The sequence below is a fragment of the Cyanistes caeruleus genome, chromosome Z, assembly GCF_971803275.1.
Source record: "Cyanistes caeruleus chromosome Z, bCyaCae1.hap1.1, whole genome shotgun sequence".
NCBI classification, from domain to species: Eukaryota; Metazoa; Chordata; class Aves; order Passeriformes; family Paridae; genus Cyanistes; species Cyanistes caeruleus.
Window position 1 is genome coordinate 49,683,839 of NC_141732.1, and position 10,652 is coordinate 49,694,490.

Consider the following 10,652-nt stretch of genomic DNA (forward strand, 5'->3'; position numbering starts at 1 on the left):
CCTTGGATATACCTCAACTAATTTACTAACAACTTACTTTAAATGGGAAATTGTGCTATGTCCTGTAAGAGTTTAAAAGAACATGTGTCTGACAATAGCAGAACATCCTGAGACCCTTTTCTAGTCTCAGTCTATGTTTGGAGGTACAGAGAAATTTTTCTCCCCTCCCAGGACATCAGCTCTGCACCCTTGAGGACAGGTTACTGATTGAGTATCAAAGTACTAGTTAATGCTGCACCTCAGACAAGCCACAGTGCATATTTTTATAATCTAAGTTGATTTACATGTTTTCCTTGAGTAATATACAAAAAATTTAAAGAGCAAAAATCACTTAAGAAAAAAAATCCCACCCATAATGATCATCATCCACAGGAATACAATCTACATGAATATTCCGTAAGACGGTGAATTTTGCAAGAGGATAAAAGGTACAAAATGAAGGAACAACAAAAGACACATTCACTTGTACTAGAAACAGGCAGAATGAAATGCCAGTGCAGGTGTGGACTGCATACCAGGAGCATTGGACAACGGGGTAGGAAATTCCACTTGTGATATAGACTTTGGAAGTTTGCTGTTCATGAACAGAAGTGCATCTGCTTTTTAGAATGTTGACCTGAGCACTCTGCTGGCTGTATCTTGTGCAAGTGGGGTGATTGGCAGCTGACTACAATTTTCTTAGCATTGACACAGGAGCTGTGCTGTAAGGCTTATTGCACAACTATGCTTGGAACAAAGTAATGCTGATGGTATGGCATTTTGTTGCTTTGAAGATTTTAGCCATGCCACTTGCTCACTTTGGGCAGTATATCTCTGTATTTAAATATATATGGTTGCAGAAGTAACCAAACTGTGTTTGAGAATACTCTGTGTAAGCAGATAGAATTCTGGTGGAAGAATGCTTTAATCATTATATTCACTCTAGGCCTCTGGCTACCAAAAAGAGACTTGAAAGCTGCAGGAAGGGAAAAGAACAATGGAAAAGAAAAACAAAATCATTAGAAGGGGGAGAAATTCATACACAAAAAAGTTAAATTATGTTGGCTAAGGGAAAAGAATGGATATTTCCATAGTCTCTTTTGACTTTTTTGAGTGATTGTGGGAGTGCATGGTGAAAAATTACTGTACCATGAATGTATTTGAATTCTAAGAAAAATAGAAATCTCAAGATGACTCTTAATTACTAGGACTCTTAGTGTAGATTATACTCCTACGAAAGAAAAAAGAGTATTTGCCCTACTACTAGAAATAATATTAGGAAAAGAAAAGACAAGCCTACTTGCTGATAGAAGAGCTGTCTAATGAATTGCCAAAGAGTCCTTTCAGCCCAGGCTTTACTTCTAATGGGCTTTAATTGTATTTTCCATCTATACACAGATTAAAGTGAAGTTCTGTGCAGAATCTGCCTAAGAAAATACTGTAGCCAAATGGCAAACATATATACAACACAGGAAATTCTTCTATATTCCTATATAACCCTGTTATGGTAACTCTAAGCTGCCTGAATTTACTCAGTTTCTCTGTCCTAGGCTCAACAAAATGACAGCCCTTTAAGCAGAAAAAGGAGCAGGTTCACCCTCTCCTGGAGATTTGGCTGGCTTTCTCTCTCCCTTGCTGTTCACCCTTTGGTGGCTTTAAAGCCCATGCTTTATTGGAGGGGGTGAAAGCTGGACTCAGCTGAAAGCTGCCCCTGCAAGGCAGGAGATGCAGTATTGCTGAGTGGTGTGTTGTCCTCATGCAGTACAAAGGGCTCTGCAGGGCTCAGACAGACCTGTTCCTTGCAGGTCTGAGAAGGGGAGCACACCCTGCCTTTGGGAAGCTGGCTCAGTCCAATCAGCTGGCATGCCCACACCGAGTGCTGGTGGTGAAAATGCTGAACCATTTTCATCGATGTCATGAAAAGGCAGTCAGCAAACATTTCAGCAGAAACTGCTTGAATGCCAGGCTATGCAACTGTGAAATACTGCCAAACACAAATGTCTATATACAGAACACTGTGACTTTATACTCTTCAAATTACATCTTCCATCCAAAAGAGCAGAGCAGACCTCTAGATGCTGGCCTGAATTGTTTACAATACTTAAATATAATTTCATGTCCTCTCCTTCTTTCATGTTCATTAAAAAATTGCAACCAGTGAGGATAGGAAATGTAAATATTGAATAAGTTAACTCTGCAATGAAAACTAAGAAGTGGCTATACCATGGCATTCACCTTCCCTTGACATGGACCTTGAATATGTCCATCTGGACATCAGAGCTCCAGCAGTGCATCAATTCTTCCAAGCAGCATCTCTGATCTGGGTGATGATTCTGCCTCCTACAAATGCTAAACTTTCATAGCATGTCCTTATTATCGCTGCATCAAAAACTTTAAAGTCCTTTAGGTTTTCAAGAACCTTAAACAAAATTTTTTAAGCCTGTAGGAAGTTCTATCCTAGGTTTTACTGAGACAAATCAGTCATGCACATGTGGGGGATGGGTTTTCTTGCTTGAAGGCATCCATGACACCAAAGAAAGAAATGCCTGTAGAATTCTTTTTCTAAAACTAAAAAACAGTACTAAAAGTGACTTTTCACTTATATATCCCAAAATGTCTGGACAGGACAACTGCCTACTGTAAAATGGCAATAGTAATTTAAAAATACATATTCAGTATCCTGTTACAAACTGTGACAATTTAAACAAAGTAGTCTAAAAAGATCATTATGCCAGGTTTGGGTTTTGACCTAGCACTCAAGTCAGTTCTATCATGTGGTCAGAACAAACATTTGAACTGCATGAAGTTACTCAGAGAGTCACAGAAATCAAGATTGTTACCCAAAATTATATAGAGCTTGTCTCTGATTTTTAAGGTTAAAAGAAATATAGCCTTTCTGGTAGAGAAAGGCACAAAACAGGCTGAGAAACCCAGATATGTAATAGTAAGAAGAGGAGAGACCTGAACAGCTTCTCCTGTTTCCTCTGTGTGCCTTGGGCTACTTGGCTCTCAGTGTGGCAGGGGTATGTCCCAAGTTTTTCTGTCAAGTCTTGGACATATGATTCACTGAAAAGGCAAAAAAGGCAAAAAATCCCATGGCCTGATGTCAGGGACACTCAGCTGGAACACAGGTTAGAAGCCTGGAGGTTAGTCCTATTAAAGATTTGCCTGTGCTAAAAGTAAATGACAGCAGAGATTCATCCTACATTAATTAATCTGAAAAGTAAAAACTCTCACTTGGAAATTAGAGATCTGTATGCTATTTGTATATATTTCAAATTCTCCTTCCAGACCTGCCCAAGTACCTGCTGGCTGCTGGGGGTAGTCTATGTGTCTTCAGATTACTCTTTTTTGCTTTTGACAAGAGAGCTTACCATGAACAAGGTAAATGTTCTATCCAAAGCTGACAAGTTAGCTGAAAAAGTAATTGCTTTGAAAGATTATCTTCTTATATTATGCTGGTAATAATTTCACAGCTGTCTTCTGAGCCTAAGGTAAAAAACTCAGGGACAGAGAATTGCATGACTAACCAAATACTTCACAAAACATGCTTATGTGCACTAACATTCTTTCAGGGCAAAATAGGAATCAGTAACAACATTTTACTAGTAGAAATTATAAAAAATATTAATGAATGCAAAAAAAAAAAATAAAAATGAGATGTGTAGAGATTAAATGAAAAGGAGTACCAGTGTAGTACAAGTCATGAAATTATCATTTGTTATCCAGTGGTTACTGCTCATTTTCTCATCTCAAAAATTTGTGTGCTAATATCAAAGGTTTATGAATATAATTGCTATATTATATTCTCATGTATAGATAGATCTGAAATAAAAAATTGTACATCAAGTGACTCCAACTTTGCAAAAAATGAATTAGATGACGTAAATTTCATACAATAAGATGGAACTAGAAGTGGGATTTTTTCACAGTTGTTTCTCTGACACTTGGATTTAAAATATCATATGACATTTTTTGAGGGGAATCTTGCAAACCAGTTTCACTGCTGCAAAGCTAAAGCATCCATATGACTGTGATGGGAGGTAACACTATATTGGGTCAATACATGTTCCAGAGTTTGCAAAAAGCCTGTCTCACTAGAACTACAAGTCTTTAAACCACATTTAAGATCTCCATAACCTCATGTTATATACTACCTCAAGGAGTCCTGCAGTAATTTTAACTCAATGCCCTTGCTTTGAAGGAGGATGCCATGGAGAAAAACCTATATCTATGTTTATTTGACTTCTGTCTTTAGGAGAAATCTGTATGTTCTGAGGCACTCACCCAAAACCTGAGGTGTTTATTACCTCAGGACAGGTAACCAGTAATAACAAGATATGAAATTAGAAAACCTAAAGTTATTTAAAGCCATACATATGGAAATGCAATAAATATTCTGACAGCTCTGCCTTCACAGGTCTATAATAACAAGAGAGCTCAGAGAAGATACTACTGAACAATTTTTTTTCTAGGTTTGTTCACCTCCATAATGTTAAGCAATACCATTTTTCTGTCCTGTGAAAGACAACTACGCTGACCCCTGAGTGAAAAATGCTATTCTGGTCACATTGAACCATTTGGGAAGGCTGTAGGGTGAACGACAGCAGTCCAAACCACCATCAGATGACCCTTTTGCTCCAAGTGCCCCCACCACCACCAAGAAAGTGATACTTTCTCCTTCCCTCCCACAGCTCCAGGGGCAGGGTGGGCCTCCATGCAAGTGCAAGGGGTGCCAGTGTTTTACCCTAAGACAGAGTCAGTGAGACCCCCTGATCCTCAGACAGAGCAGAACAGAGTCTGTTTAGTAAATTCACATTTTAAACTCCCAGTCTCCTGTTTCTTTTGCACAGTCTACTTATGAATTATCCCACTGTGCAGACCTTCATCCAGTAATGTGTAAATACACATTTCACCATGCTGAAGACATGTTAATAGTCTTGCATATTACAGTCTAGCAAGCTTTTTTTGTATGTCTTTCTCCTTCTTCAGAGATTCAGTGGGACATGTACCACTGCAGTGGTTGTGCTGCTGTGCTCTCCAAGGCAATTAAGCTGATAACATTATTAAAACAATGAATATAACTGGAGCAGGTGAGCATGAAAAGCCCATTCTACATTTACTGAACAGGAGCTGAGTACTTTGGAGTTTTCCCATTACTCTTTTTCCTCATTATAATCTTTCTTTACATGTATGTAGCTTGATTTCTCATGCAGCTTTCATTTGAAAGAACTAGTAATTATTTAGCTGTTCTTCCTATTTGAATGCTATTTGCAGTCTTCTTGTCTCTGGATATCTGTAAAAGAGCCACTCAGAATCTCAGCTTCAGTATTACACTAATTGATAGTCTTTGTTCATAGAAGCAAAGGCCTTACTCCCCTCAGACTTCATCTGTGGTGTTTGACCATTTCCTTTCACAGAGGTAATGTAAATTCTGGAAAATATGTCTTTTATGTCCTGTGCTCATGGCAGAGGCAAGGAAGATGATGTCAATCAGTGCAAACATTTACAGCAGAATCAATCAGGTTTAACTAATCAGTTAAACAGATTTTGATAATTTGTTTAAATCTGTATCTACACTGTCAGACTTCTCCGTTGTCATGCCTTGTGTTCCCCACTACTGATAAAATAGGAAAAACATATCTCTGAAAAGGTTTTTAAGGGACAGGGGAAAGTATATTATAATAATCCCAAACCATTTTTTTTTGGCAATTCTGATAAACATGGGTTATTACAAGTGAGGTAAAATAAGTCTGGAAGCAATTTCAAGATGATAATTAATTGTAGGAATGTTTAGACCAAGCTGCTGCTAACACTCACTGTAAACTGCAGATGGCACCATTTATACGACATTTTAAATAGCACCAGGGAAAAAAAATGGCCTCTTTTAATCTGAGTTTTCTGATGGCTTGCCGTGATCGTATAGTGGTTAGTACTCTGCGTTGTGGCCGCAGCAACCTCGGTTCAAATCCGAGTCACGGCAGGGGATGATGTCTCTTTTGAAGAGATGCAATTACAGATCGCATACCAAAAGTGATCCATTAGTGATGTCTACAACTAAGATGAAAAAGCAATTAGGAACTGTGACTTTTACAGGAATGTTTTTCTAAAAGACTGCGTAGCATAAGTAAGTATTATTTCAGAAATCCTGGTGCCAAGCAGGATTTTTTTTAATTTAAATTTTTATGGATACTGTGATAAACACTGTCTCACAGTAGCCATGGAATTTTTACTCATTACAGCTACTTGATGTCTGGACTGAGCCATGAAGCCTCTTTGGTTTTGATCTTCCCCAGTTTCTCATGCTAATAAAACAATCAGCCTGGAAATATGACAGTGGTAGATGTGGAAATCCTGCTTACCTTGGCCTGGACTGCTGCCAGCAGAAGGTCTTTGCTGGTGACAGAGAAGAGGAACCATCACCATTGTCTGTTGATTCTCTTTGTTTTTATAGTAGGAACAGTGTGTAATTTCACTGTCCTGTTTCACTGAGTAATATGAGCTCATATTCTCAGTATGAAAACTTACAGGTTACCATTTGGATTTAGTAAATTGGTTATGGTACCTAACAGCTTGTTTCTGCAATAAAACAAACAAATAAACAAACAAAATTACACAATTGGTAATAACTACATTAATAAAACATCATTATTATGGGTTAATAAAATAATTTTTTAAGCTACTGAATAGTTTCTGGTAGTTGTTCCTTGAATTTGATAAGGAGTCAACTCAAGATGACACTTGCAAAGACACTGCTTTTCTCTCACTGCTGCATCTGACAGGACATCTGCCCCTTTACAATGGATAACATCTCCAAAAAGCCCAGACAGATTCAAGCTTCCTGCAACAGGCCAGCTTCTTCAAAGTGTGAATGACAGGTGCATTTCTCTTTCTCCAAGGGAGCAGGAAAATATTTTGCCATCCTACTGAGTGAGAAAGTGAAACAAATATTTTTTAACATCCGTTTCAGGAAAAATCAGAGCCCTGTATGGCTGAAAACCTGGGAGGGTACATCACCTTTGGAGACTATGGGCTTACATGTCCTAGTTTTGGTATAGTAGGCTAATGACCTCTGGCATGTTTTGACCTTCCTCAGGTTCATGAGAGCTCACGAGAGAGAGAAAATAATATTTCTGTTATATTCTTCACAATATCTTTGAGTATTCCTCTGATTTGCCTTAGAATTCCTGGTTAAATATCATTCAGCCTTTTAGGAGCATGTCAGAGTAATTAGCTCGTGAATTCTTGGTCTAATTGATGAGACAGATGTGGCTGATTTCCCAAAAGAAAGCAATTTAGAAATATGTACTAGCATGAAAAGACCAGGATGATCTTTTGTACTCTATCCCTGTAGATAGTGGTAGTTTTTCAGAAATGTCATCTGCTGTGTTAGATTTTATGAAATCCAGAAATAGTAAATTAGCTCATCACAGGTGCACATACTCTTTAAAGAATCCTAGTGAATTAAGTCCTAAAAAAGGAATTCAAAAATTGCTACACCAAATATTTTGCTCTACTCATGCATCATCCTGAGGCTGCTAAAACACTCAAAGCTCACCCCTGCTTGACCTCAACCTACCTGGAACTGACTTCTCTATATCCAGAGTTCATCTGTAGCTAAATATTACCTTATTATAATTATTGATGATTTTGAAGAATTTCATTCTGACAGTAGACAAATTCTGAATGCCCTTTTTAAAAATGGTACTCTTTTTTAATGTCGGCCTACTGGAAAACTGTGGTTATTTAGTTTGATTTATTTTGTTTGGGATTCCAATATTTGTTTTGCTAGCTCAATGGTAACGTTATAAACTGAGATCAAGGATGGTATAGGCAGATAATCAGAGCTTTCTTACCACCCCCCCTGCAGTTATTTATTCTTCCCACAAGAAAATGAAAATTAAAAGCCAGCTTCAGTTTGGAATATAAACATGCAAGTGCAGATGTCTCCCAGCATTCCACTTCATGAGAAAATATTTATCAATTTTCCCTTCTCTTTAAAAAAAAAAAAACTTCAGTGCAAAAGAGTTTCCAAGGATAACAGGACAGCAGACTAGGAAACACAAAGAGGTAATTCTGGAACTAATTTTGAACCTTGAATTGCACAAAGGTTTGCCTGTATGTTGCTGGAATATGTGGGTTGTCATGTCTAGTAGACATGTCCACATAACACTTTTTCAGCTGGAAACCATGGTCTAAATAGTAATAATAAAGTGTTAAAAATATTAATGGGCTTACATAAATCTATTTCTGAAACTTTGAATTTTTTATTGTCTAAGAGCAATTTGGGAGCAATAGAGCAGGATCAGCAGCTTTCTCTACCTTTAGGAAGCAAACTGAAAGCAAGCACAAAATGAATAGTAGTTTAAAAACAAGGAATAAGAAAAGAGTACATGCCTTCCTTTGCAGTTTTCCCATGTCATTTTGTGCTTGCTATTGTTCTCATTCATGGCTCATTCTGCATAAAACATGAAATCTTTAAGACTTGAAGGTGTCTATCCATATACCCAGCACAACTACTTTGCTTCTTAGCATTGAAACTAAAAACTAATATTATGTATTCATTAAGTTCTTGGGGAAAGATTTCTTTCTCATTCTTGTATCTTAACACTAGCTGTTGATAAGGGCCAAAACTGCTAGACTTTTTAAGTTATAGAGAAAGACAGGTATTTTGAAAATGCAGCACTGACCATAAAGCCTTGGAAAACTGTTGCAGCATTAATAGAGTCTATTGTAGGTTTCTGTTATTCTTCATTTTTCAGGAGTGCAGCAAAGGTGGTTGTATCCAGTCTGATGTCCGTATCGGGTTTTGAGCAGGATAGAAGGCAATGGCTGTTTTGAACCTGAAGTCATCAAGTCAAATTAATTCTGGTTTTTTCATTCTCTTTACAGGAGTGCAGCCCATATTAAAACTTTTATTGGTCCCTTCTGAAATCCTTCCAAAAAGCTGTGGTCAAGTAGACTCTTTGAAAGGAAATATGTGATAAAAAGAACTTCTGAAAGCTTAAATACCTGGTTGTGCTTTAGCAAGGAATGCCAGGAATTCAGTTCACAGGTGGGATGATTTTACCTCTGGAAATTCAGTCCTGATTTTACAGGCTATTATTGTGGAATGGGTAGTAATTGGGAAAAATTTGGCAGGCAGAGAAATTCCTGAGCCTGATGTGTAAACAGAACTACATAAACAATGTCTGATGTTGCAGTCCTGTTCTCATAATCTGTCTTTGGTGTTTCTTGAAAGAAAACTTTTCCTGGTCTCTAAATAAGACTGCTTCTTATTCATAATGCTTTAGCAGTTGCAGCACTGGAGAGAGCTGCACCAGAACACATGTGAAGATTCTTGTTCAATTTTTGAAGCTTTTGACTTGTACTGCTTTTGGTAAGCTTTGACTCAGGTTTGAGTCCTACAGTCAATTCAATTCAATTCAATTGACTACAATTCAAACTACTGAGTAGGGCCTGGTCTTCTTTGCCAAAAGCTCAGCACAAACCCAAACCCACCAAATGTCTCCAAAACTATCTAACTAATGGTTTATGACTCACTTTTAAAAAATTTATTTTTCCATCTGTTTTCATCTTAATCAAGTTCTCATTTTTCTTTATTCTAAAATCTTTATACATGTAATATTTTGATTTAAAATTTCACAGAAACAAAATCAGCTTTTCCATTCAGATTCAAATTCAACACATCTGATAAATAATTCTTTCACAAAGCTTCATGAAATTAATTCTTGTGTTTAATGTTTTACAACTTTTTCTTCCACTCTTTTATACAGAAATGTTGTGTTGTGTATTTTTTCTCTGCACCAAATACATCCCAGGACATGACACTTTGTGATACTCCTTCCAAAAGAATTCAGTTTTCACCTCAAAAAAGCCTCAGTCCAAAAGGATCTCAAAACATGCTTTAAATTCAAAGTGCTTTAAATTCTTTGAGAAGAGAGTATAGTTTTGGTATTTTGTAATAATTAGCAAAAAGATTCTTTTATAGCACAATCTGTAATGTCAACACAATCAGCATCTCTGTGCTGCTAAACTAGCACCTTTGTACCTCTTTCACCTGAAAGTTGTGCCTGGAGCCAACAACAGAGCTCCCTCTTTTATTCTGGTAATTTTTTTTTTCTGGTAATTTTTTTTTCTATTTTTTTTTTTCCTGAATTCCAAGTTCAGATCTCATGCTTCCAGGCTCCTCAAATAATGATTTTTTCCTCTGTTGTTCTCTAATATGAGCAGCAAACCTCTTATTTTTACTCTCCATAATTATATCTAAATTATTTAGGAAAATCTGGCATACTAGGATGTGCTTATTCTGGGACCTGTCCTATTGTTATTATTCACCATGCAGCTGAAGGTGAGAAGGTGTACTGACCTTTTTCTTGACACAGGGAAGACAATTTCTTTACCATATAGCTATGAAGACATCTGTATAAAAACCATATGGTATAAATTGGTTTTTTACTGTTACACTTGAGAAAGCAGTCTGAATTATTTTGCTAAAGCAACAGTAAAAGAATTAGCACATCATAGAAAATTCGTGCTGGAAACATGTTTTGAAGGCTGCATTGCTGGTTTTTTTTGCATAAGAACTGAGCTTGACTGAAAAATAATTGCAAAAGAACTCTAGAAGTCCTAATACAAGAAACACAAAGTCTTCCAGAAAGACAAAAATATCA

The 10,652-nt window shown here is 37.0% G+C and overlaps 1 long non-coding RNA gene and 1 other non-coding gene across 2 annotated transcripts in view; one reads left to right on the forward strand and one right to left on the reverse strand.

Annotated features, from left to right (window-relative positions):
- The window catches only part of LOC147648432 (uncharacterized), a 25,709-nt gene extending 16,371 nt beyond the window's left edge, over nucleotides 1-9,338 (reverse strand). The window contains exons 1-2 of the long non-coding RNA XR_015280492.1: nucleotides 8,670-9,338; nucleotides 6,342-6,558 (exon numbers count right to left, since the gene is read on the reverse strand). This is a non-coding gene — a long non-coding RNA (uncharacterized LOC147648432). The remainder of the gene's footprint in view (nucleotides 1-6,341; nucleotides 6,559-8,669) is intronic.
- TRNAH-GUG (transfer RNA histidin (anticodon GUG)) lies at nucleotides 5,891-5,962 on the forward strand. Its single transcript has one exon. It is a non-coding gene; the product is annotated as a tRNA-His (tRNA).
- Nucleotides 9,339-10,652: the final 1,314 nt, after the last annotated feature.